Below are 26,657 nucleotides of genomic sequence, written 5' to 3' on the forward strand. Positions count from 1 at the left end.
TTTTGGAAGTCCCAGAAGGAGCAACCACAGGGCCACAAACAACCAGCTGGTGACCCACAGACATGAACCCAGTGACCAACTGGAGCTAGTCAGTGAGGCGCATGTACACTGCCAGAAACAGATGAAGAAAGCCACAGGAGCAGCCGGTGGAGTGACGATCCCGATGGGTCAGCTAGGCGTTAGTGGGTACGGATGGCACTGGGAGACCACTGTGGCCGCCATCGAGACAGGGCTCGACGAATGTGGCCGGGAAAAACACGACGGTGTCAACGGACAGCGTGCGTCGGCAGAATACAGGTGGAACTGGGAGACCGAACTCGACCATTGTGGTCGCCAGAATTACAATGGCGCGACAGCCACAAAGCCTGTGTGGCAGTGGTCACTGTAAAAGAAACACAAGAAAACAGTGGATAAAGAGGAAATGATACTCCCGGAGGAGGAAGATTGGGATGGGTGGTTCTGGGAAAAAGAACAGCTGAAAAAGAGTGAGAACGTCAAAGACGTCAAAGAAGTGATGTGCACGGTTGAGCAAGCATGATGCCTGGAGAGTGGACAATCCACCGACTGTAGGAGTACTGAAATGGAAAATACCAGGTCATAAAAGAAACATGAGGGAAAGTGAAAAATTGATGGAAGTGAAATTGACACAAGGGCACGAGATACGAAAAAAAATCACTAAAAATACCCTCAAGAAGCGGAAAATATGACATATGTTGGAGCTCAAGGAGGATCTACGCCGCAGGAACGAAATGCAACAAAAATAACGTGCACAAGGCATGATAAAGATCTACACCGAAAGAAGGAAAAGAATAAGAAATGAAAACGCACCCAGGGAGTCGAGAAAATCATGTTGTCGCAAGTTACCCAGAAGAATAGGCGCAACGTGTTGTGCCACACTCGTGAGGGCAGCTAACTTTGGCTGCAACTTCATGATGATGATGATGATAATCTTTAGTTTGTGGGGCGCTCAACAGCGTGGTTATCAGCGCCCGTACAATTTCCCAACTTTTGACCAGTCCAATCTCCCCGCTTTCAGGAATGATGATGAAATAATGAGGACAACACAAACACCCAACTTCTTGAAGCGGCTGTAGCAGCATCCGGTTTGATCACGAGGTAGTAACCAAGAAGGATATGGTGGGAGCGTCGGATTGCTGTGACGCAAGATAATTACACTGGAAAATGATGCTTTCACGTCACCAACTTTTGTGTCCATTGTTGTAAAGGTAGCACACAAATAGCTGATTTATCAGTGACAGTGGTACTACTGGCTCTGAGCACTATGGGACTAAACTGCTGAGGTCGTCAGTCCCCTAGAACTTGGAACTACTTAAACCTAACTAAACTAAGGACATCACACACATCCATGCCCGAGGCAGGATTCGAACCTGCGACCGTATCGGTCGCGCCGTTCCAGACTGTAGCGCCTAGAACCGCTCGGCCACTCCGGCCGGCTGCTACTACTGGTACAGCGGCACAGAGTCCTAGGGAGGCCAGCGTTGCAGGGAGCGAGAGGGTTGAATGAAGACTGCTAGCCGCTCGATGTGGAGTATCATCACGCTGGAGTAGCGTGGTAGTGCGGTGCGGTGTGGTGTAGGGTCAGTAAAGGCTCTGACGGATGGGCCAGTGAGAGGCCCAGAGCTGAGTGATGAGCTGTTTGCTGGTTGTTGAACTGTCATTTCAATACACAGCAGGCACAGTAATATCTGCGGGCGTCTCAAAGGCACGAGACCCGCAGATGGTAGCTAATTCCGTCAATTGTAGCGCCGCCGTTGTTACTGTACATGCTGTCTATGAGTGATGATGGTGCCTCTTATGACGCATGTTAACAGTCAGAGTGTAAACAGATTGTTTATCGGCAGTAGAGGTTCAAAACATGTAAACAGTTTCCGAAGGAGGAGCGCCTATCGATCTGGAGCAGATTACTGGAGGGTCCTGGCCGTTGTGTCGGAAGAAAGAGTGCTCGACGAACGGCAAGACACTAAACAATATTGATTTAAGTTTACAATGGCTCAATAGCTGTTGCGTGTGAAGCATTCCATCTGTTGAAACAGAAACCCACAAAATGTGTGGAAACAATTCAAGTAACTGCAACGCCTGGACATGTGACAGATCGTAGGGTCTTGAGATAACATTCAGTCCCGCACTGTCTGATTCCAGTGGAGGACTTCGGACACTGCAGTGTCTTGTGAGACACGCCCGAATTATTAAACGTCTTTTCAAAATGGAAAAAAATAAAAAAAATACTGTAAAACCTTGCCCTTTGGATGGTGTCTCTTGTGAATTTGTAAAACCTCGAAATATGATGCTTACTTCAGCAAGATAGTACTTTCTAACTAATGCTTAGTAATCACATTTTTGCCTGCTGGATCAGTGTGGTACTTGCTATAAAAGTAGGAAGCCTCGCTGGAGGAGATTTGCCATGCTTGCTGCACCATCCGAGGTGCTGTTGTCATCTTTCCCAGTTACCCTGTAAGCTTACCCATTCAATAGCATGCAGGATGATGGTGGTCACCCCGTAAACTATTATCATTATGCAACTCATTATCCATCCATCAATGGCCTTTGGCGTTACCCAGCAATGTGTGTGTGTGTGTGTGTGTGTGTGTGTGTGAATGAGGGAAGGGGGTCAGAGGCAATCTCACACTAGTTTCCGAAAACAGATTGACTGCCGCATTTTAATATCATGCTGACTGCATACAGAGTTATGTATGTGCAAGAAATTTTACGCAAATATCCTTGACTTTCAAGAGGAGGTGACAGGAATAATGCATGTCATTGAACGTGGCACATATTCAAGCGAAGGATACGTAAAAATTTACTGCATATCTTCGAACTTGACACCGTTGTTACACAATTTACTTAATCATTTCAATATTACGCACATTAAATACAGAGGTGTCTGTGAGTGTATGCGTGTTCGCAATCCAGAGGTAAATACCTTACACAAACATCATTAATCTTCAAGTGAAAGTTACAGAAATAGTGCGTATCTTCGAAGATAATATCATTTTTATCTCATTTTAATAATTGTGACTGGCTGGCGAGGAGGAGGGGGAGAGAAAAGGCTACACACCATAACTGGGCTAGTTCCACTATCCTGGATTTTACTTTAAGTTTCGAACCACCATCATCTTGCACTTTTAAATTTCCTGTCAACCACCACCTTGGATTTCTGAATTTCCGTCCACCTGCCATCTTGAATTTTTGAATTCCCTGCTATCCTCTATTTTGATGACGTTCAAGGTTACTGTCCTGCCCCTGTGCGTAGGGAACACACACTAACATTTCCACTTTTAAAGGTCATTTAACTGGAAAATGACTTCGATTGCCTAGAACTGCTATTCTCCGTGACAGGTAGAATGGCCACCAGAGTACATTAGTGTTGGCAGTGGCCGGCCGGGGTGGCCGAGCGGTTCTAGGCGCTACAGTCTGGAACCACGCGACTGCTACGGTCACAGGTTCGAATCCTGCCTCGGACGTGGATGTGTGTGATGCCCTTAGGTTAGTTAGGTTTAAGTAGTTCTAAGTTCTAGGGGACTGATGACCTCAGCAGTTAAGTACCATAGTGCTCAGAGCCATTTGAACAATTTGTTGTCAGTGTTTAGCGTTCTTTCCAGTCCTGGTAGGTATTTATTGGCGTAAACAGTGTCAGATATCAGTAATCATTGTGAAAGTCACGGAGATGGTGCATACTCGTGTGAGATAGTATTATCAATGACTGACAGGTTTTGAGGGGACCCTCGTTGTCGGTCTCCATTTGGCCTGTTGGTAGAATCGTGCAATGTCCAGATTTGTAGGGCAATGAAGGGCAACCACGAGTTGGACTGCGTGGAAATGTAACATCTACCAGAATGCCTCGGATTTTGACAGTGTCAGGTTTGTGACCTATCAATATCGCTTAAATTATCCGTGAAATTTCTACTCTCGTTAGTCGGGATCCTACGACTACCATGTGATATATATTGTAGGTGATACAATACATTAAACATATCTTCAGAATGCGTTCAAAAACGGTTCAAATGGCTCTGAGCACTATGGGACTTAACTTCTGAGGTCATCAGTCCCCTAGAACTTAGAACTACTTAAACCTAACTAACCTAAGGACATCACACACACCCATGCCCGAGGCAGGATTCGAACCTGTGACCGTAGCAGTCGCGTGGTTCCAGACTGTAGCGCCTAGAACCACTCGGACACTCCGGCCGGCTCAGAATGCGTTATTTTTAGTCTCCGGCTCTTCGACCAACGTTGTTTAACGATTTTCTAACGATTCGCCAGCACAAATGGCTGGCATTGTCAAAGTGTCAGTCTCCACCGAGGTTGGCGGAATGGAATCGACCTCCCGGCCGCACATTATATGCAACAGGCACCCCAACGTCCAAGGGCTTTTCCAAGGTCACTTCTATTGTGATTCTTCCCTTGTTACCTGCAACGGTCGTTGGCTGCAGCACGGGAATCCAGGATCCGTTCCCCTTGAGCCTTTCCTATATTTTGTTGAAGCTATCACGATACTTGTAGATTTCTGTAGCTTCCCTGGATAAATGGGTGGCAGGATGGCAGTGTACTTTCCGGACAACGTAAACATCGGGCGAAGAACAGGAAAGAAAGAGGGAGAAAAAAGAACACCGACCGCGAAACACCGCGAAGGAATTATCCGAGTGGGACGGAAATCGGTGAACGTGATGTACATTTATGGACAATCAAATGGTTAAAATTTCAGACAAATTGAATGATTTATTCAAGGGAAAGAGCTTCATAAACAGAGCAGGTCAATAACGCGTCGGGTGACGTCTGGCCATTATGCAAGTACACTATGTCATCAAAAGTATCCAGACACCTTGCTGAAAATGACTTACAAGTTCGTGGCGCCATTCATCGATAATGCTGGAATTCAATATGGTGTTGGCCCACCCTTAGCCTTGATGACAGCTTCCACTCTCGCAGGCATACCTTCAGTCAGGTGCTGGAAGGTTTCTTGAGGAATGGCAGCCCATTCTTCACGGAGCGCTGCACTGAAGAGAGCTATCGATGTCGGTCTGTGTGGCCTGGCACGAAGTCGGCGTTCCAAAACATCCCAAAGGTGTTCTGTAGGATTCAGGCCAGGACTTCGTGCAGGCCAGTCCATTACAGGGATGCTATTGTCGTGCAACCACTCCGCCACAGGCCGTGTATTAGGAACAGGTGCTCGGTCGTGTTGAAAGATGCAATCGCTATCCTCGAATTGCTCTTCAACAGTGGGAACATCAGTGTAGGCCTGTGCTGTGATATTGCCAAGCAAAAGAACAATGGGTGCAAGCCCCCTCCATGAAAAACACGACCCCACCATAACACCACCGCCTTCGAATTATGCTGTTGGCACTACACACGCATCCGCCATACCCACAATCTGCCATCGGATCGTTACGTTGTGTACCGTGATTCGTCACGCCACACAACGTTTTTCCACTGTTAAATCGCCCAGTGTTTACGCTCCTTACACCAAGTTAGTCGTCTTTTGGCATGTACCGGTGTGATGTGGGGCTTATGAGCAGCCGCTCGACCATGAAATTCAAGGTTTCTCACCTGCTTGGCAACTGTCATAGTAATTGCAATAGATGCTGATGCAGTTTCGAACTCTGTGTGAATGTCTGGGTAGATGTCTGCCTATTACACATTTCGACCCTCTTCAACTGTCGGCGGTCTCTGTCAGTCAACAGACGAGGTTGGCCTGTACGTTTTTGTGCTGTACGGGTCCCTTCACGTTTCCACTTCACTGTTACATTGGAAACAGTGGGCCTAGGGATGTTTGGGAGTGTATAAATCTCGGGTACAGTCCTATGACACAAGTGACACCTGATCACCTGACAGCGTTCTAAGTCCGTGAGTTCCGCGGAGCGTCCCATTCTATCTCACGATATCTAATGACTACTGAGGTCGCTAATATGGAGTACCTGGCAGTGGGTGGCAGCACAATGCACCTAATATGAAAAACGTATGTTTTTCTAGCTTCCGGATACTTTTGATCACATTGTATAGTTATTCGGCTTGGTATTGATTGACAGAGTTTTTGGATGTCCTGCTGAGGGATATCTTGCCAAGTTACGTTCGAGTGACGCCTTAGATCGCCAAAGTCCTGAGCTGGTTAGAGGGCCCTGCCCATAATCCTCCAAACGTTCTCAGTTGGGGGGTGATCGCCGGCAAGTCGGGGTTTGGCAAGTAAGAAGACAAGTAGTAGAAATTCTCGCCGTATGGGGGCGGGCATTGTCTTGTTGAAATGTAAGCCCAGGATGGCTTGCCATGAAGGGCAACGAAACGGGGCTTAGAATATCGTCGACCAACCGCTGTGATCTAAGGGTGGCGCGGATGACAACTAAAGGGGTCCTGTTATGAAATAAAATGGCACCCCAGAACATCACTGGCGATTGTCAGGCCATATGACAGGCGACAGTCAGGTTTACATCACATCACTGTCTGCGGTGACTCGAGAAACGTCTCCGCCGGTCATCGGGGCTAAGTTCAAAGCGGGACTCATCACTAAAAACAATTTTACTCCAGTCACTGAGAATCCACGCCGAGTCAATGTGTCGAGCGGACTTAGACCATTATCTGTTAAAGTTTTCTGTATGTAATCTTAATGTCATTCTGAAATTTGTCTACTGGAAAAAATACGAGCTTATATGTTGATCATGTGATCATGTCGTCTCTTCCGGTTGCGACTCCCAATATTAGAATATAAGTGTTATGTTTTAGTTGTCTGTGTACCTGCTCTGGAGGACTCTACTTTTAATGGAATATTCGGTAATGGTAGGATGCAATACCACACATCAGTACGCTGCTTAAACAAAGACAATTAAGAGTATTAATGTATCATAACAACTATGCACCGTACACCTATATCTTTACTTATTTAAAGTGGTAATTGATTATACAAACAGCGACACTGGCAGTTCAAAAATGGTTCAAATGGCTCTGAGCACTATGGGACTCAAGTGCTGAGGTCATTAGTCCCCTAGAACTTAGAACTAGTTAAACCTAACTAACCTAAGGACATCACAAACATCCATGCCCGAGGCACGATTCGAACCTGAGACCGTAGCGGTCTTGCGGTTCCAGACTGCAGCGCCTTTAACCGCACGGCCACTTCGGCCGGCGACACTGGCAGTTGTTTTGTGTAATGTCTCATGGTGTAATTCTATGCTACTCTTCTGGATAACTGAAATCTGTTCGTCAGCCACGTTACAGGCGTCTGGATACTTCCGATAGAACCAGTAGCGGGAATCATGCTTTATTATGCGCTCGCAACTATGAGGGGAACATAACCTTCTCAGATGTGTTTCTCTAACGCTAAAACAGATAAAATCACATCTGCAAGTGTGTCACAGCTCCACAGCGCCAAGCTAATGTCAGTAATATGTCATGAAACACAGCCGGCCGGGATGGCCGAGCGGTTCTAGGCGCTACAGTCTGGAACCGCTCGACTGCTACGGTCGCAGGTTTGAATCCTGCCTCGGGCATGGATGTATGTGATGTCCTTAGGTTAGTTAGGTTTAAGTAGTTCTAAGTTCTAGGGGACTGATGACCTCAGACGTTAAGTCCCATAGTGCTCAGAGCCATTAGCCATGAAACACCCATGATTACCCATTATGATTAATCTAAAATATAATTATTTATCATTTACATACCACGTTTCCGGAAATGTTTCGACGGGTTTTTCGATGTGTGTTACGCAAAAAATTGCATTGGGTTACGTGATTTGCTCATCAGCCTAAATTTACACCAGGTTGTGTAAATAGATGTGATATACAATTATCTTCAACATATGTTTTCTAAACGAATTACCCGGCAGAGGTAATCATGACATGCAAGTATTATGGACATTTTACAAACGAAGTGTCTCATTTACCAACTTACAAGAGAAAGAAAATAAAAGGATTTTGTAATATACTATCTACAGATTTGCCCTTTCGGCAGCATCAGAAGCAAAACTTGAGTCCGATATTACACGATTTGTGCTTCGTCTTCGGAGACAGCGTCGTAGACGAGGCGTTGTCAGAGCTCTAATGGCATATGAGAGCCAGGAGAGAGGAGGATGCATAGTAAAATCTGAACGTCGAGCATTTTACGCCTGAATATTTTACTGTATCGCGTACGTGTTAGAATCAATTTGTTACTAAAAGTGCATTTTGTTTTACACATGATTTCCACGGCTTTTAATTGTAATAAGACTGTATGGGCACATCCAGCAACTCACAGACGTTTACAGTTACATACATGAACAGAGTAACAAAATAATTTTTTTTGAAATTACCTTCATAGAGCTCAGTGACTGACTCGGACAGCACGCAGGCGTCTCTATCACGGTGCGTGGGCTCCTATATCAGGCGGTGGTCTTAAGAGGTGGTGGGAGTTATCTGGTGAAGGCAGATTCACACCTCAAGTCAGCAGAAAGGAACTGTGGACGGCTAACTACACCACTGGCCATTAAAATTGCTACACCACGAAGATGACGTGCTACAGACCCGAAATTTAACCGACAGGAAGAATATGCTGTGATATGTAAATTATTAGCTTTTCAGAGCATTCACACAATGTTGGCGCCGGTGACGACACCTACAACGTGCTGACATGAGGAAAGTTTCCAACCGATTTCTCATACACAAACAGCAGCTGACCGGCGTTGCCTGGTGAAACGTTGTTGTGATACCTCGTGTAAGGAGGAGAAATGCGTACCATCACGTTTCCGACTTTCATAAAGGTGGGATTGTAGCCTATCGCGATTGTGGTTTATCATATCGCGACATTGCTGCTCGCGTTGGTCGAGATCCAATTACTGTTAGCAGAATATGGAATCGGTGGGTTCAGGAGGGTAATACGGAACGCCGTGCTCGATCCCAACGGCCTCGTATCACTAGCAGTCGAGATGACAGGCATCGTATTGTAACGCCGGAAATGCATATCCTCCTATTTCCATCTATTGTACTATAAATTTGTTTTCCTTATTTTTGTTACCTGAATATATGACATTTCTGTGTCTTTACATATTGTAATTGTTTTACTATTTGTATATATATATTTATGAATTTATGTCGATGTATAATTAGTTTGTTTCGTAAATATTATTTGTACTTTTACGCTGGGTCTTGCCTAGGGAAAACTGCTATCGAACGATTACATCGATAGGTCGTGTGAAGAATCAAAGTGTGTAGGATCTTTGGTAGTGTTAACTCTGCCGCGTGGAGCGCGGGCTGAGCAGAGAGAGTCTGGCTGGAGAAGCGAGTGGAGCAGGTGTGGTGTGTGACGCTCCCGCGAGTTGCCGCGCTTTCGGGATTGGGCAGCATGTAATTGCGCTCGACGTACTATGATAGTTTCTGACACGGTGTCGCGGACGGGAAGCATTAGCTGGCGCAAATCAAGAGCCCGTTTCGCCTGGTGACCGTGTCGAGAAGAAGGCGCGCCAACATCCAGCTTCTGCAAGAGGGACGGCCGACAATGAGTGACTGTCGCCACCTCCTCGATCGACGGCTTCAAACCTTCAATCAACCAACAAGGAAGACTGGAAGCACGTAAAGTTTTAGAACTATATGGCAGACCTCAGCTTTTCAAACTGTTCAAATCACAAAATTACAGCAACGTAGCATGAACCTTTGTTGCTCGTTGTCCCAATTGCATTACCAAGCAGGGTCCCTTCCTTTTCCGGAATGAAGCCGAGTGTCGTTGAAATTCAAACGCCAGAATCATTCGATTACACAGCTTTAATTTCAGAGTTCAGTTAAGGTATTCATAGCTGGCTACAATATTTAGATTACACAAGCACAAATTAAGAGAGCGAGTTTTGTTACCGTATTTTAGCTTACCTGTGACTGCAGCTCAGCTTGGTACGTACTAAATTTTACTATTGTTAATTGTTCAGAATCATTTAATTCAAGTTCAAAGTTAAATCTCTTATTTCTAAATTGCGTAGATTCAAGTAGCTTTTGAAATGATTGTTGAGGTAGCCCAAGACTAACCGTATTTTACTGAATTTCGATGTGCTTCAGAAAGAAAGCTCACTATTAGCTTCAGTCACTAAATTAACTTTCGATTTTCCGGTTTTATTAATTCTTCTGCTAAATTAAGTCAGAGTGTAGCGAAATTTATTACTTCTGACAAACTTTCAGTTTTCACACTGCACGTGTCAACCTTCAGTTGCCACGCTTCTAGTGTTAATTATATGTGTAATAACCTTTCTTTTTCAGTTACTATAGAAACTGTCCTTAAGACTGGCGACCGTAATTTCCCCCAAATCTCAAATATCTAATTACCGCTAGTTAATTGTTAACGTAACGGCCGCACATTTACTTTCTTTATTAACTTTACCCCTTTTCAAAATTAATTTCCACCAGTTTCATTTGCATTTTTCCTTTCATTTAGATGTAACCCTTTCCTCCCTCTTTACCGACAGTTTAACTTCGGTGACGATTGCTTTTCCCAAACTTCCATTAGGTACAAGCGGTTTAATTTTTCACTGTCATTATGGTCGATAAGTGAGGGGTAGGTTACACGTAGCGACCTGGTGACAGGACAATCTTCAGATTTGAGGTTGTTCTGGACACGAATTTTGTATGGTGCAAATCTCGTAACAAAGTATTGGTTACGAACAGGTCCTTACGTCAGCGAGATTAAGTAGTGGGAGGAATCCTAATTAGATTTGAAATTTGTCATTTATATTGAAAATTATTAAAATGAGTGAAGGCCACAATTACCAAAATTTGGTAGACTTGGATACGGAACTATCGGTCGAACAGTGGGAAACGCGCACCGCGGTACCCATTGTTCAGGGGCAGGCGGCTAGCATGAAAGACGCGACCGCCGAAACGCAACAAAGAGCAGAAATGGAATTCCAAACTTTAGAAAATGTTTCGGAATCGGAAGCGAAAATCAAATCTGTACCCCTTGATGATGAATACGGGGGAACATATATAGAGGAACCAGCTAAGGAAGTAAAACCGGTAGTTTCCGGGAATTTAACTGATTTATTGAATGTTTTGATTAACGAAATCAAGAGTCAATCGGCAGAAATTAAAGCTCTGTCTGCCAAGCAAGAAGATCAGGCTGCCAAGCAAGAAGCTCAGGCTGCCAAGCAAGAAGCTCAGTCTGAAAAAATTGAACGAAAGCTAGACAATCAGAACGAAGCTATTAATGTTGTTAACAACAATGTTGGAGTTGTTAACACAAAAGTTGATAAAATCAAAGAAGATATTTTTGTGATTAATACCGAAATCGGTAATCTTAAACAGGAAATGATAGGCGTTCAGACGGAAATTGCGAGCATAAATACTCGTTTTGATTCCGAAATTAGCAGAATCGAGAAAAGTGTAGGAGAAGCAGTTGCTCCGATCATCGAGAATAAGGTGACGGAACAAATTCAATTAGTGAAAAAAGAGGATCAACAGACGGTGGAAACTTTAAAGGCTTTAGTGTCCGAAGTAGGTACTAAAGTGAGGGAGCAGGCTAATACTTGCGAAGAGAAAAAGAGGGAAGTGGAAACGCTTGCGACAACCACTTGCCAAGTAATTACGAGAGTGTCGGAATTAGAAAAGAAACTTGACGAAAAACAGAGCTATGTGCCAATCTGTGCACATAGTTCGGAAATGTTGACGAAAGAGGAGCGGTTCGACCCCTTGAAAAAAGGCGGTATACACCCGACGGATTTCATTAAAAATTGTGAAAGAGTTTTACCCACATCATGGACTAATGAGAGAAAAATTAATTGATGTGTTGGCTGGTGATGTCAAGCGTTGGGGCTTAAACCTCAACATTACGAACCTGACTTTTGACGAGTTTAAAAATTTGTTTCTGGCTGAATACTGGTCAGAGCAAAAACAGCAAAGTGTCTGGCGCTAATTTGTTGTATCGAGCCCTTTCGATGCGAATTCGCGCTGCTCGATGAAGGAGTTTTGTGAGGGCTCGATCCGAAAGTTGGAATGTTTGCGTGATCGCCGCACGGAATCCGAAATAGTCTGGAAACTCTACAAGAAGCTTCCAGATGATACAAAACGCTACGAAGGAAGCAATTACAGGACAATCAATGATTTCCTGGAAAGATTTGAGGACGAGGACTATTGGCGCAATAATCGCGACAGTGGTAGAGGCCGTGGTAACAACAACGGGTACCACAGCAACCACAACAACGATAACTATGGGAATAATGCATACCGCAATCTTGGCGGCAATAACAATAGTGGTTCGGGCCGTAATGACAATCGGTACAGTGCAAATAATAACAGGAATGACGGTAACCAGTATCGTACTAGCGTGATACGGGCTTCGCAGAATAGTAATAACGCCAGAGGGTGTGATCAGCCGCCTCAGCAGCATCCGGGGAGCGTATCTGCTGGGACGAGACAGGGAAACCATTAGCCGCGCCGGTGAGGGGCCGACCGGTCGTGGAGAAATTTTGGAGGCCCAATAACAGGAGAAAACCCAGGTGTCGTCGTTATGAAAATTCCGTATGGAATAATCAACGGCGGGAGAGTGTGCCAGTGTTAAGAGAAAGGAGTGCGCCCACAAGTAGTAGATCAGCAGTATACACGGCAGTTCAAATGGCTCTGAGCACTATGGGACTCAACTGCTGAGGTCATTAGTCCCCTAGAACTTAGAACTAGTTAAACCTAACTAACCTAAGGACATCACAAACATCCATGCCCGAGGCAGGATTGGAACCTGCGACCGTAGCGGTCTTGCTAGTCCACACTGCAGCGCCTTTAACCGCACGGCCACTTCGGCCGGCAACACGGCAGTATTCACTCTCAGTGAGAACAATTTAAGTAGTGTTCCGGAAATCGATTATAAAGTGGCAGCTGTAACACCCACAGCGGAACTGGAGACTGAGTTTAAGAACGATTCGCAATTGTTGAGAGGAGATCAGATGTCGGATAAAACGTCCGTCATCGAGCGAGGGGATGCGGAGAGGGATGAGGTCTAGTTAAGGCAGTTCGGTCGCTTATACGACGAGCTAAGAGATTATAGGGGCCTGTATGGGAGAAGCGTTTATGGGGGGCGCGTGCAGGATTTGCCGCGTCTCGTCCCGCAGGAAGATAGTGTTTGTGAAGTGATAGAAAGTTCTGGCCCTAACCGGCAGACTTTACTAGAAATAGTTGATGTTAATGGGGAGCACGAGCAAGATTCGTCGTGTTTCGTCCCGCAAGAGTTGGATGTTGAAGTAGTAACGGAAAGTTCTGGCCCTAACCGGCAGACTTTACCGAAAGTTATAGTGGTAGAAGTAGCCGACCCATCCGACGCAAACCTCCAGTTTAAACATTGCGAGAGTATTAAGGAGAAAAATTACGAAAATTTTAGTGATAGCCGGACACGATTGGTAGAAAAGCACATAGATTACAGCGTGTATGAGGTTAGAGCTGACATTATACGGTCAGACGATAGCAATGTGGGTGGCGCAGATCTAGAGGAAGTAATTGCAGATACTACTGGGCACGTTCCTCCAGGTAGATTGGCAGATGAGATCAATCTGACCAAAGAGGAATCAATGAAGGTGACAATTAATGAATTGATAGCAAAGCAACACTCACTAGTTGACGAGTTACAGGAAAAGGTTTCGGTATTGGAGGCGAAGCTGCAGACTAAGCATTTTTCCTTTCATTTAGATGTAACCCTTTCCTCCCTCTTTACCGACAGTTTAACTTCGGTGACGATTGCTTTTCCCAAACTTCCATTAGGTACACGCGGTTTAATTTTTCACTGTCATTAAGGTCGATAAGTGAGGGGGAGGTTACAGTATCCGCATCGCTGTAACGGATCGCTCAGCCACGTCTCGATCCCTGAGTCAAAAGATGGGGTCGTTTGCAAGACAACAACCATATGCACGAACAGTTCGACGACGTTCGCAGCAGCATGAACTATCAGCTCGGAGACCGTGGTAGCGGTTAGCCTTGACGCTGCATCACAGACAGGAGCTCCTGCGATGGTGTACTCAACGACGAACCTGGGTGCACGAATGGCAAAACATCATTTTTTCGGATGAATCCAGGTTCTGTTTACAGCATTATGATGGTCGCATCCCTGTTTGGTGACATCGCGGTGAACGCACATTGGAAGCGTGTATTCGTCATCGCCATACTGGAGTATCACTCGGCGTGATGGTATGGGGTGCCATTGGTTACACATCTCGGTCACCTCTTGTTCGCATTGAGGACACTTTGAACAGCAGACGTTACATTTCAGATGTGTTACGACCCGTGGCTCTACCCTTTATTCTATCCCTGCGAAACCCTACATTTCAGCAGGATAATGCTCGAACGCATGTTGCAGGTCCTGTACGGGCCTTTCTGGATAGAGAAAATGTTCGACTGCTGCCCTGGCCAGCACATTCTCCAGATCTCTCACCAACTGAAAACTTCTGGTCAATGGTGGCCGAGCAACTGGCTCGTCGCAAAACGCCAGTCCCTAGTCTTGATGAACTGCGGTATCGTGTTGAAGCTGCATGGTCATCTGTACCTGTACACGCCCTCCAAGCTCTGTTTGACTCAATGCCCAGGCGTATCAAGGACGTTATTACGGCCAGAGGTGGTTGTTCTGGGTACTGGTTTCTCAGGATCTATGCACCCAAATGCGTGAAAATGTAATAACACGTCAGTTCTAGTATAATATATTTGTCCAATGAATACCCGTTTATCATCTGCATTTCTTCTTGGTGTAGCAATTTTAATGGTCAGTAGTGTAGAAGAACACACAGACTGTTTTTCGTGGGAACTATGTTGTAGCTCTTCCACAGAAGCCTATTTTACAGCCAGTCCACGGTTGACAAACGTATACACTGATGAGCCAGAGCATTATGACCTTCTACCTAATAGCCTGTAAGTCGACTTTTGGCACGGATAACAGCAGCGACGCGTCGTGACATGGAACCAATGAGGCCTAGGTAGGTTGCTGGAGGGAGTTGGCACCACATTTGCACAAACAAGTCACCTAATTTCCATAAATTCCTGGGAGGGGGGCGATGAACTCTGACGCCACGTTCAATCACATCCCAGATGTGTTCGATCAGGGTCAGATATGGTGAACTTGCGGGGGGGAGGGGGGTAGCACATCAATTGTAACTCGCCACTGTGTTCCTCGAACCACTCCATCACATTCCTGGCTTTCTAAGATGGCGCATTATCTTGTAGAAAAATGCCTCTGTCGTCGAGAAACGTGATCATCCTGAAGAGGTTTACGTGGTCTTCAACCAGTGTACGATACTCCTTGTCCGTCATGGTGCCTTGCACGAGCTCCACTGGACCCATGGATCCCCTCGTCAATGTTCCCAGAGCATAACGGATCCGCTGCCAGCTTGTCTCTGTCTTATAGTACAAGTGTCAACGTGCCATTCTCCTGGAAGACGATGGATTTGCGCCGTCCCAGCGGCATCATGAAGAAGGTAGCAGGATTCATCAGTCCATGCAACGCTCTTCCACTGCCCCCAACGTCCAGTGCAAATGGTCATGTGGCCATTTCAGTCGTAATTGCTGATGTCGTTGTGTTAACATTGGTTCATGCACGAGTCGTCGCCTGCGAAGGCCCATCGTTAGGATGTTCGGTGCAATGTGTGTTCAGACACACTTGTACTCTGCCCAGCATTAATGTCTGGTGTTAGTTAAGCCACAGTTTTGTCACCTGTCCTGTTTTAGCAGTCTGCCCAGCCTATGACGTCCGACATCTGTAATGAGGGGTAGCCGCCCAACCCCACGACCTCTGGACGTGGTTTTTTTTCACCTTGGTGTCGCTACATGTTGAAGACACTCATCACAGCACTTCTCGAACACCCACCAAGTCATCCAGTTTCCAAAATGCTCGTGCCGAACCTCCGGACATTACAATCTGCCCTCCGTAAAATTCAGATAACTCGCGCGCCTTCCCAATTCTACATACAGACAGCACCCTAACTGATACTACATGCACTGTGCGTGTCTCTGACTAGCAGTCATTCAGTCATTCCTCGTCTGGTGACGTTGCTATCGCCTGGACGGGTTCATATCGATTGTAGGTCGGTGGTCATAACGTTCTGGCTTATCGGTGTATGTCCAGACTGATCCGTCAAACAGACAGACACTTATTAATTCTTCACACATGTCGTAGAGTCTTGTCTCATTTACTGTTGGTCCGAATTTTAGGTCCTTGTATGCTTGTAAGTTGGTCCCATGATCATGACGTCTCTCGCTAAATTTTTAGATCACACATACACCGAAAGCCAGCGGCGGAGGACACCTCGTGTCACTTGCGAAAATTAGAACTATACTGTTTTACTGCAGAGATGTGAATCCAGTTCAGTGTTTACACATGCATATGGTCAACTAAATATCAGACAAGCGCTTGCACATTGATTCATCATGTTTTTGAACGCTTGTCTGAACTCTAGTTGCTTACTGCAGATATGAGGGTGACGAGATCATGACGTTCTTGCGTAATTTTTTTCAAATACACACATACTCCACACGATACCTTGTGCTACTCACACAAACGGCGCTAGGGAGGAAACCGTTTATCTGCATGGGCTCTAATTTTTCTCTTATCTTTCAGGAAATGTAAGTTGACTGTGAATGCCAGTTCTCAATATCATTTTCGTGTAATGAGCACTGTACAATTTGAGTTCATGTATTATTAGTGTGTTGATCGAACGTACTGTTAACAAGTACAGCATTACGCTATTGGTTTTTGGTAAAGTCTTCTGCTAAGTTAGTAAGGAATATGTTACAGCATTTCCGCAAGCAACAAATGATTCACTGATACGAAATGTGGCCAGCCGTCTTATAAAACACATGGGTTGACTATAACTTTTTTAAAAAAATATCGATCTTTGTTTTTCTTCTTAGTTGGAAGCGGTGTATCGGTCTGTCTTGCAATACATCAACCGTATTTTACCACTGCATCATGATGATCAACATGACACAAGTTATTGCATATTTGTCTCAGAACGATTTTTTTCATTGTACAGTCGACTTAATAAATTCCTGGTGCATGGGAAATGGGAAAACTCTGCTAAAGTTTGTAGTATGTCATTACTGCTATTATTGCCAGTACTTAGAGAGACAAATAATAAGAAAAATTTTGTTAGAACGTTTTATGCCTGCCTGCGTTCAGTGTCCGGTGGGTGTTGCACGTCTTTGGCAGATGACACACTACCAGCACCGGCTTCCTGCGATCACAGACGTCGCCACCAATGTGAGGGCTCTCCTGAGATCCTGTTTCATTACTGCTCAGAGAGCATCCTCTCTGTTCTGGACATTACGATCAAGGGTGCAGTATAGGTATTTCTTGACCATTATCACTAGCGACACACACACTGGGTGATGATCCTGCCTTTTACCAGTTTTGCGTAGGACGTTCTCTAGCAGTTACTGTCAACCGATGTCCACATATTAGGGCTGCAGGGGTTCTTCCCCATGACTAGACATCCCATTTACGCAATGAGCGCTATTGCGAAGGTGTTGGGCGGCGTGGTCAGTATTCCCAGCACCGGAGTCGGCATGCGCGGTCCCCACAGTCGTCTGTTGCAGCGGCGGTGACGGCAGCGCCGACAGATACGCGCGGCACCTAGTCAGAAATTTTTTCGGAGGCATATCGGCAGAAATCTCGTGAACACTGCAGTTCTCTATGGCTGCATTTTATCACGTAGTGACAGAGATGTTGTTACCTCTGTGAGTCGATGACTTGGTAAGTACAAATAGTTTATTTTTTTGCTTTACTGTGGCCATTGCTCAGTCTCATTTTGGTAGTAAGTATGTATAGACATACTCCGTATTTATTTACGAGTCGTATATTGACATCGCACATTAATATTGTAAGAGTTTATTTCGTGTCACAATATTTTTATTTTGCCTGGGATTTGAAAGAAACTCCAGGTGAATATTCCTGATGTGATGCACGCAGAAGAACTGGTAGCTCTCCTACTCGAAGTTTTTACTTGTTAGTTGTCTTCTAGCAATGTCACACATTCTCTAACAATAATGCAATAGTTTATATCGTGTCACATGGCTTTTTATTCTGCCTGGGAGCTTTGGTCGACAAGAGACTGACGTCACCAACCTATAAGTGCTAGTTTTTAAAGCTTCATTCTGATTGGTCCAGAGAGAGAAAGAATGGAGGTAAGTGCTTGGCGCTTATCTGCAATACACTCCACACATTTTCCATTCCACCGACCTCTTTGGACCTGTTTTCCATTATTACCGTGAGTGGGATGGCTCTCACTGAGTGGATGCTTTCATGCCGGTGTCTTCCGTGTCAGCATCCAGCACGCCCGCATCAGAGACTATTACACCTAAAATACTCCGAGTTTCTCCACGGTTTCTCTGATGGAGCGGTTTGTTCATGGCCATATGCCACGCAATGGTATTAGAAGCGTGGGCTGCCCTGCAGGTGATCTACTTTTCACTGGACGTGGTTGTAGATACTGGTCAGCTGTCTCAAGATGCGTATTTTAGAGCTCTGTGCTAATGCTTATACACACAGTGTCTTTGGTTGGAAACCGATAAACCTCACAATTTTGATACGACGTCATTATTTCCAACAACGCTCTCGTTTTAACACGCAAACTATGATGTCACACAGTTTAATATTGTAGTGGTGGCTTAACAAGGATTTATCTATCTCAGTGTGGTATTTCTTATACATACAGTATGTTTAGTTGGAAATCTCCACATGTTGGAAACCTCTCCACATGTACATGGTATGCATTATATTCCAGAGAATGTAAGTGGGTCCATTTTGTCTTTCACCGATCTGAGACGCTCTTTGATCAGCCTTATAAATAGTCTTTAGACCATATTTGCACAATATATGGCCTATCCTGTCTGTTAGCTTGCGAATGTATGGCAGAAACGCCGTACGTGACATTCCTTCTTCCGATTTGTAAATTTGACACTTCTCATGCAACTGCTCCTCAGAACACTTTCCAGGTGTTGCATCTCGTGTCCTTGTCCGTGGTGCTATGGCTCACATATTCGTCTTTCGCGTATTACGAGCATGTTAATCACTCCTCTCTTCTGGATCGGGTGATAGTCTGACAGTTTTTACAGGTATCGGCCCGAGTATGCCGGTTTTCGATACTCTCTGCGTCCCAGGTCCTCACATTTCCTCGTAATCAGTGTGAGGTGTGCACGTCATCTTGGCTACTACAGAACTGTTAAGTTTTTACATATTGGTCCGAAATTTTTCGTTGTATTCTTACACCTTCTCTTCCTGAGGGCGCTAACAGAAAGAGATTATTATTAGTCGAGGTGTGTTCGGAATCAGATGTGAAACTGAATGGTCACGAAATTTTTATCTGAAATTAAGCTACTGAATATTGAATACACATTTGATGGGAATGACTGAATAAGATGACAATGAGAGTATTTCTGGATTCTGAAAAGAGTTTTGAGAATAATTGTGATTCAAGTTAAATCTGCAGCTTTGCAAGCTTGCGCGCAGTTAGAATTCTGTTGTAAAATTAAATGTCGTACCGAGATCTTATTGAAGCATTTGTCTCATGGAATGCTCACAGCTAGAGAACTTAGTTCTCCTCCTCCATATATAAATATTATGAAAAAATAGAGAAAATTTTGCGTAGATTAATCTTTTGTGTAAAGTAAATTTTTAAATAATCAATCAGTTAGAACTGTTTGTAGAACCATTCGTTCTTGTATAAAGTCAATATTGTGTTCGATCTTGAAAGTGAAGTTTTAAAGTAATTCTTTGCTATAGAATTGATTTAGAAAAGGCATTTGTAGAACATTAGCGCCCAAAATTATCCCCATGCTGTTTCCGCATTGCACGTGGGGGTATACACTTAGAATTACTTAAACCTAACTAACCTAAGGACATCACACACATCCATGCCCGAGGCAGGATTCGAACTGAAGCGCCTAGAACAATGTTTATTCCGGCAGCCCTAGAGCAACGCTTTATATGCGTAAAATAATAGCAGCTCTTACCACAAACGTGGTGTTGCTTTTGTAGCGCATTGAACGCTTTGTCGCTAAAGGTTAATCCTCTGGAACCGCATGAGCTCCTGGACGTATTCCAGACCATCGCTGCACTCTGATGAATGTGGAGCAGAGTTACGTATGCTAGTGTGGCCGGTTGTTTGTGGCCCTCATTAACGTCTTGTGGCCGGTACGGCAGCCCGCTTCCTGCTGATTGGCGCAGTGTGCGCCATCAGCGGAAATACAGCCTGTTGCACACTCACCGAAGACTGTCTTAGCCCGCTCATTTCCTACCAGTCGCCAAACGAATCCACCGTTATGTATTTCGACACTCATTACGCACCAGTGACTTTACCCTGAGGTAACAGAAGTCGTAGGATTAAGAAAAGCACATATACAGATGAAACTTCCTGGCAGATTAAAACTGTGTGCCGGGCCGAGACTCGAACTCGGGACCTTTGCCTCAGTTGGTAGAGCACTTGCCCGCGAAAGGTAAAGGTCCCGTGTTCGAGTCTCGGCTCGGCACACAGTTTTAATCTGCCAGGAAGTTTCATATCAGCGCACACTCTGCTGCAGAGTGAAAACCTCATTCTGGAAACATCCCCCAGGCTGTGGCTAAGCCATGTCTCCGCAATATCCTTTCTATCAGGAGTGCTAGTTCTGCAAGGTTCGCAGGAGAGCTTCTGTAAAGTTTGGAGGGTAGGAGACGAGGTACTGGCAGAAGTAAAGCTGTGAGGACGGGGCGTGAGTCGTGCTTGGGTAGCTCCGTTGGTAGAGCGTAGAGCACTTGCCCGCGAAAGGCAAAGGTCCCGAGTTCGAGTCTCGGCCCGGCACACAGTTTTAATCTGCCAGGAACTTTCATATCAGCGCACACTCCGCCGCAGAGTGAAAATCTCATTCTGGAGGCATATACAGATGGCAGTAGTATCCAGTATGCAAAGTATAAAAGGGCAGTGCATTGGCGGAGCTGTCATTTGTACTTACAAGGGAACCTCCCGATCGCACCCCCCTCAGATTTAGTTATAAGTTGTCACAGTGGATAGGCCTTGAAAAACTGAACACAGATCAATCGAGAAAACAGGAAGTTGTGTGGAACTATGAAAAAATAAGCAAAATATACAAACTGAGTAGTCCATGAGCAAGATAGGCAACATCAAGGATAATGTAAGCTCAGGGGGGGGGGGGGGGGGGGGGGGCGTGGTCCCGTGGTTAGCGTGAGCAGCTGCGGAACGAGAAGTCCTTGGTTCAAATCTTCCCTCGAGTGAGAAGCTTAAATTTTTATTTTCAGTCTATGCGACAAACTCCTATGGTTTCATCACTTTTTTGGGAGTGATTATCACATCCACGAGAAAACCTAAATCGGGAAATGTAGAAGAATCTTTTTACCCATTCGCCAAGTGTACAAGTTAGGTGGGTCGACAACATATTCCTGTCATGTGACGCACATGCCGTCACCAGTGTCGTATAGAATATATCAGACGTGTTTTCCTTTGGAGGAAACGGTTGACCTATGACCTTGCGATCAAATGTTTTCGATTCCCATTGGACAGGCACGTCCTTTCGTCTACTAATCGCACGGTTTTGCGGTGCGGTCGCAAAACACAGACACTAAACCTGTTACAGTGAACAGAGACGTCAATGAACGAACGGACAGATCATAACTTTGCGAAAATAAAGAAAGTAAACTTTTCACTCGAGGGAAGACTTGAACTACAGACCTCTCATTCCACAGCTACTCACGCTAACCATTGGACCACGGCGCTCCGGAGCGAACACTATCCTTGATGTTACCTATCTTGCGCATAGACTACTCAGTTTGTATATTTTGCTTATTTTTACATAGTTCCACACAACTTCTTCCTGTTTTCTCGATTGATCTGTGTTCAGTTTTTCAAGGCCTATCCACTGTACTAACTTACAACGAAGTCTGAGAGGGGTGCGATGGGGAGGTTCCCTTGTTAGGTGATTCATGTGAAAAGGTTTGCCGGCCGATGTGGCCGTGCGGTTCTAAGCGCTTCAGTTTGGAACCGCGTGACCGCCACGGTCGCAGGTTCGAATCCTGCCTCGGGCATGGATGTGTGTGATGTCCTTAGGTTAGTTAGGTTTAAGTAGTTCTAAGTTCTAGGGGACTGATGACCACAGATGTTAAGTCCCATAGTGCTCAGAGCCATTTGAACCATTTTTTGAAAAGGTTTCCGACCTGATTATGGCCACGCGACGTGAATTATCCGACTTTGATCGCGGAATGGTAGTTGGACCTTGATGCATTGGACGTTTCATCTATTAGCGGATTCAGTATTCCAAAATCCACCGAGTCAAGAGTGTGCCGACAATAGCAAATTTTAAGCATTACCTCTCATCACGGATTTCGCCGAGGCCGACGGCCTTCACTCAACGACAGAAAGCAACGGCATCTGCGCAATGTTGTCGGTGCTAGCAGACAATAGGCACTGTGTGAAGTAACAGCAGAAATAAATATCTGACGTACGACGAATGTATCCGTTGGGTCAACGGGGTGAAATTTGGCGTTAATGGGAAGTGGCAGTAGACGACGAACACGAGTGCCTTTGTTAACAGCGCGACATTGCCTGCAGCACCTCTCCTGGGCTTCTGACCGTATCAGTTGGACCCTAGACGACTGGAAAATCGTGGTCTGGTCAGATTATTTCCGATTTCAGTTGCTAAGAGCTGATGATAGGGTTTGAGCGTGGTGCAGACTCCACCAAGTCATGGACCCAAGTTGTCAACGATGTACTGTGCAAGCTGGTGGTGTCTCCATAATGGTGTGGGCGCGTTTACGCAAAATAGACTGGGTCCTCTCGTCCATCTGATTCGATCCCTGACCCTTTGCAGCCATTCATGGACTTCATGTTCCAAATAACGACGAATTTTTTACGGATGACAATGCGCCATGTCAGCAGGCCACTATTGTTCACTATTTATCTGTACAGCATTTTGGACAACTCGAGGGAATGGTGTGTCGGCCCAGCTCGCCCGACATGAATCCCATCGAACATTTATACGACATCATCGCGTACAAAATCTAGCACCAACAACACTTTCCCAGTTATGAAAGGCTATAGAGGAAGCATGGCCCACTTTTTCTTCAGGGGACTTGCAACGACTTGTTGAGTACATGCGATGTCGAGTTGCTCCTCTATGCCGGGCAGGAGGAGTTCCGACACGGTGACTTTTGTCACATCAGTGTATTTCTTGATACCGAGTGAAGTGGCACAGTATACGGGACTCGCATTCGGGAGGACGACGGTTCACAGCTGCATCCAGACATCCAGTGTTATGTTTTCTGTGATTTCCCTAAATTGCTCCTGGCAGAAGGTGGGGTGGTTCCTTTGAAAGGGCACGACCGATTTTTTTTCCCCACTCCTCACACAATTCGTGGTTGTGCTCCGTCTCGAATGACCTCGATGGTGACTTGACGTTAATCCCAATCTTCCTTCCATTCTTCCTTGTATTTCTTGTTGAGGTTCTTTCTTTATATTTTTATCCCAACCTATTTTTTCGTATGGACACTCGGACAATAAGTATCAAGTACTTATTAACATGCATTTAACTATTTAACTGAGAAGGACTTAGTTCTCTTTCCTGCAGAGTAGAAACTCTGCTGATTACGTATCGGTCTTTGCGAGCTTGACATAGCAGTTTCTTATAGGTTACTGGAAGTAGTTACGACGGTACTGGGCACTGCGCTCTGTAGATTGAATAGTTAACTCCAGCCCCCAAGTGCTATGGTACGAAAATATATATATTTGTTACACTCAGCACTCAGCTTAACTGATAGGCCCAGAGATGTGTGTGGTCTCAATGTTCGGCTACGTTTTCCGTCATAAGGTGCCAGCTCACACCTGTCGTAAACTCAGTTTTTAAGCTGAAATAAAATATAAAAAAGTAATGCAGGCAGGTATTGCGGTGAAATTTAAAAATATTGAGTCACTCACTTTGATATATCATCATCACCATCATCATTTAAGACTGATTATGCCTTTCAGCGTTCAGTCTGGAGCATAGCCCCCCTTATAAAATTCCTCCATGATCCCCTATTCAGTGCTAACATTTGTGCCTCTTCTGATGTTAAACCTATTACTTCAAAATCATTCTTAACCGAATCCAGGTACCTTCTCCTTGGTCTGCCCCGACTCCTCCTACCCTCTACTGCTGAACCCATGAGTCTCTTGGGTAACCTTGCTTCTCCCATGCGTGTAACATGACCCCACCATCTAAGCCTGTTCGCCCTGACTGCTACATCTATAGAGTTCATTCCCAGTTTTTCTTTGATTTCCTCATTGTGGACACCCTCCTGCCATTGTTCCCATCTACTAGTACCTGCAATCATCCTAGCTACTTTCATATCCGTAACCTCAACCTTATTGATAAGGTAACCTGAATCCACCCAGCTTTCGCTCCCATACAACAAAGTTGGTCGAAAGATTGAACGGTGCACAGATAGCTTAGTCTTGGTACTGACTTCCTTCTTGCAGAAGAGAGTAGATCGTAGCTGAGCGCTCACTGCATTAGCCTTGCTACACCTCGCTTCCAGTTCTTTCACTATGTTGCCATCCTGTGAGAATATGCATCCTAAGTACTTGAAACCGTCCACCTGTTCTAACTTTGTTCCTCCTATTTGGCACTCAATCCGTTTATATTTCTTTCCCACTGACATTACTTTCGTTTTGGAGATGCTAATCTTCATACCATAGTCCTTACATTTCTGATCTAGCTCTGAAATATTACTCTGCAAACTTTCAATCGAATCTGCCATCACAACTAAGTCATCCGCATATGCAAGACTGCTTATTTTGTGTTCACATATCTTAATCTCACCCAGCCAGTCTATTGTTTTCAACATATGATCCATAAATAATATGAACAACAGTGGAGACAGGTTGCAGCCTTGTCTTACCCCTGAAACTACTCTGAACCATGAACTCAGTTTACCGTCAACTCTAACTGCTGCCTGACTATCCATGTAAAGACCTTTAATTGCTTGCAAAAGTTTGCCTCCTATTCCATAATCTCGTAGAACAGACAATAACTTCCTCCTAGGAACCCGGTCATATGCCTTTTCTAGATCTACAAAGCATAGATACAATTCCCTGTTGCACTCATAACACTTCTCCATTATTTGTCGTAAGCTAAAGATCTGGTCCTGACAACCTCTAAGAGGCCTAAACCCACACTGATTTTCATCCAATTGCTCCTCAACTAATACTCGCACTTTCCTTTCAACAATACCTGAGAAGATTTTACCCACAACGCTGATTAAAGAGATACCTCTGTAGTTGTTACAATCTTTTCTGTTTCCATGTTTAAAGATTGGTGTGATTACTGCTTTTGTCCTGTCTGATGGAACCTGTCCCGACTCCCAAGCCATTTCAATTATCCTGTGTAGCCATTTAAGACCTGACAATCCACTGTACTTGATGAGTTCCGACTTAATTTCATCCACCCCAGCTGCTTTATTGCACTGCAATCTATTGACCATTTTCTCCACTTCCTCAAACGTGATCCTATTTCCATCATCATTCCTATCCCATTCTACCTCGAAATCTGAAACATTACTGATCGTATTTTCACCTACATTGAGCAACTCTTCAAAATATTCCCACCATCTGCCCAAGGCATCCACAGGATTCACCAGCAGTTTTCCTGACCTGTCCAAAATACTTGTCATTTCCTTCTTACCTCCCTTTCGAAGACTGCTAATTACACTCCAGAATGGTTTTCCAGCAGCTTGACCCAATGTCTCCAACCTGTTTCCAAAGTCTTCCCAAGATTTCTTCTTGGATGCTGCAATTATCTGTTTGGTTTTGTTTCTTTCTTCAACATAACTTTCTCTGTCTACCTGAGTTCTAGTATGTAGCCATTTTTTATACGCCTTCTTTTTCCTTTTACAGGCTGGCTTGACTGTGTCATTCCACCAAGCTGTTTGCTTCCTCCTACTTTTACACACTACTGTTCCAAGACATTCTTTAGCCACTTCTAGTACTGTGTCCCTGTACCTTGTCCATTCCTTTTCCAATGACTGTAATTGACTACATTCAACTAACTGGTACCTTTCTGAGATCGCTGTTATGTACTTGTGCCTGATTCCCTTATCCTGAAGTTTCTCCACTCTTATCCTCCTACATATATAATTTGAACAAATAGTTTATTTCCATTTTTCCACGAATAGCCTTCAATATATTGACTAAACACTTAAAATTTGGTCTGAAGGGCTTTTACGTAGCGGCGGCCGTTAATAACTGATGCCACAACACTTCACTATAAAATTCATATGTCGCCATCACGGCACTCGACAGTCTGTTCACAGTTCACAAAGTACACTCTTGTCTGCTGTCCTAAATCACTATATTGCGCTCAACTTGATCGTTTTCGAACGTCGCTACATACATACTTGTCTCTGATCGTGGCTACCAACCCAACACTACCCCTCAGATGGGCGGCACGTCCGGCTCTTAGCGTTGCTCAAACTCAACTCCCCAAAGATGGCCGCCCTATACCCCCCAAACGACTGCCTAACTCAAAACAACATTTGACAAAAAAAAATTACGAATATTCTAAAACTAAACTCAAAAACATATATGATGCTTCGAAAATTACGGAAATTTTCCGGGAAATAACAATTTAAAGTCCAATTTTTTGTAACTGCAACCGTTTCTTCACAAATAATTCTTTAGACTTTAGAATGCTGCCGCTAGTTTCGTCTCTTTAAATTTATTT

This window comes from Schistocerca piceifrons, chromosome X (assembly GCF_021461385.2).
Source record: "Schistocerca piceifrons isolate TAMUIC-IGC-003096 chromosome X, iqSchPice1.1, whole genome shotgun sequence".
In the NCBI taxonomy this organism is placed as follows: domain Eukaryota; kingdom Metazoa; phylum Arthropoda; class Insecta; order Orthoptera; family Acrididae; genus Schistocerca; species Schistocerca piceifrons.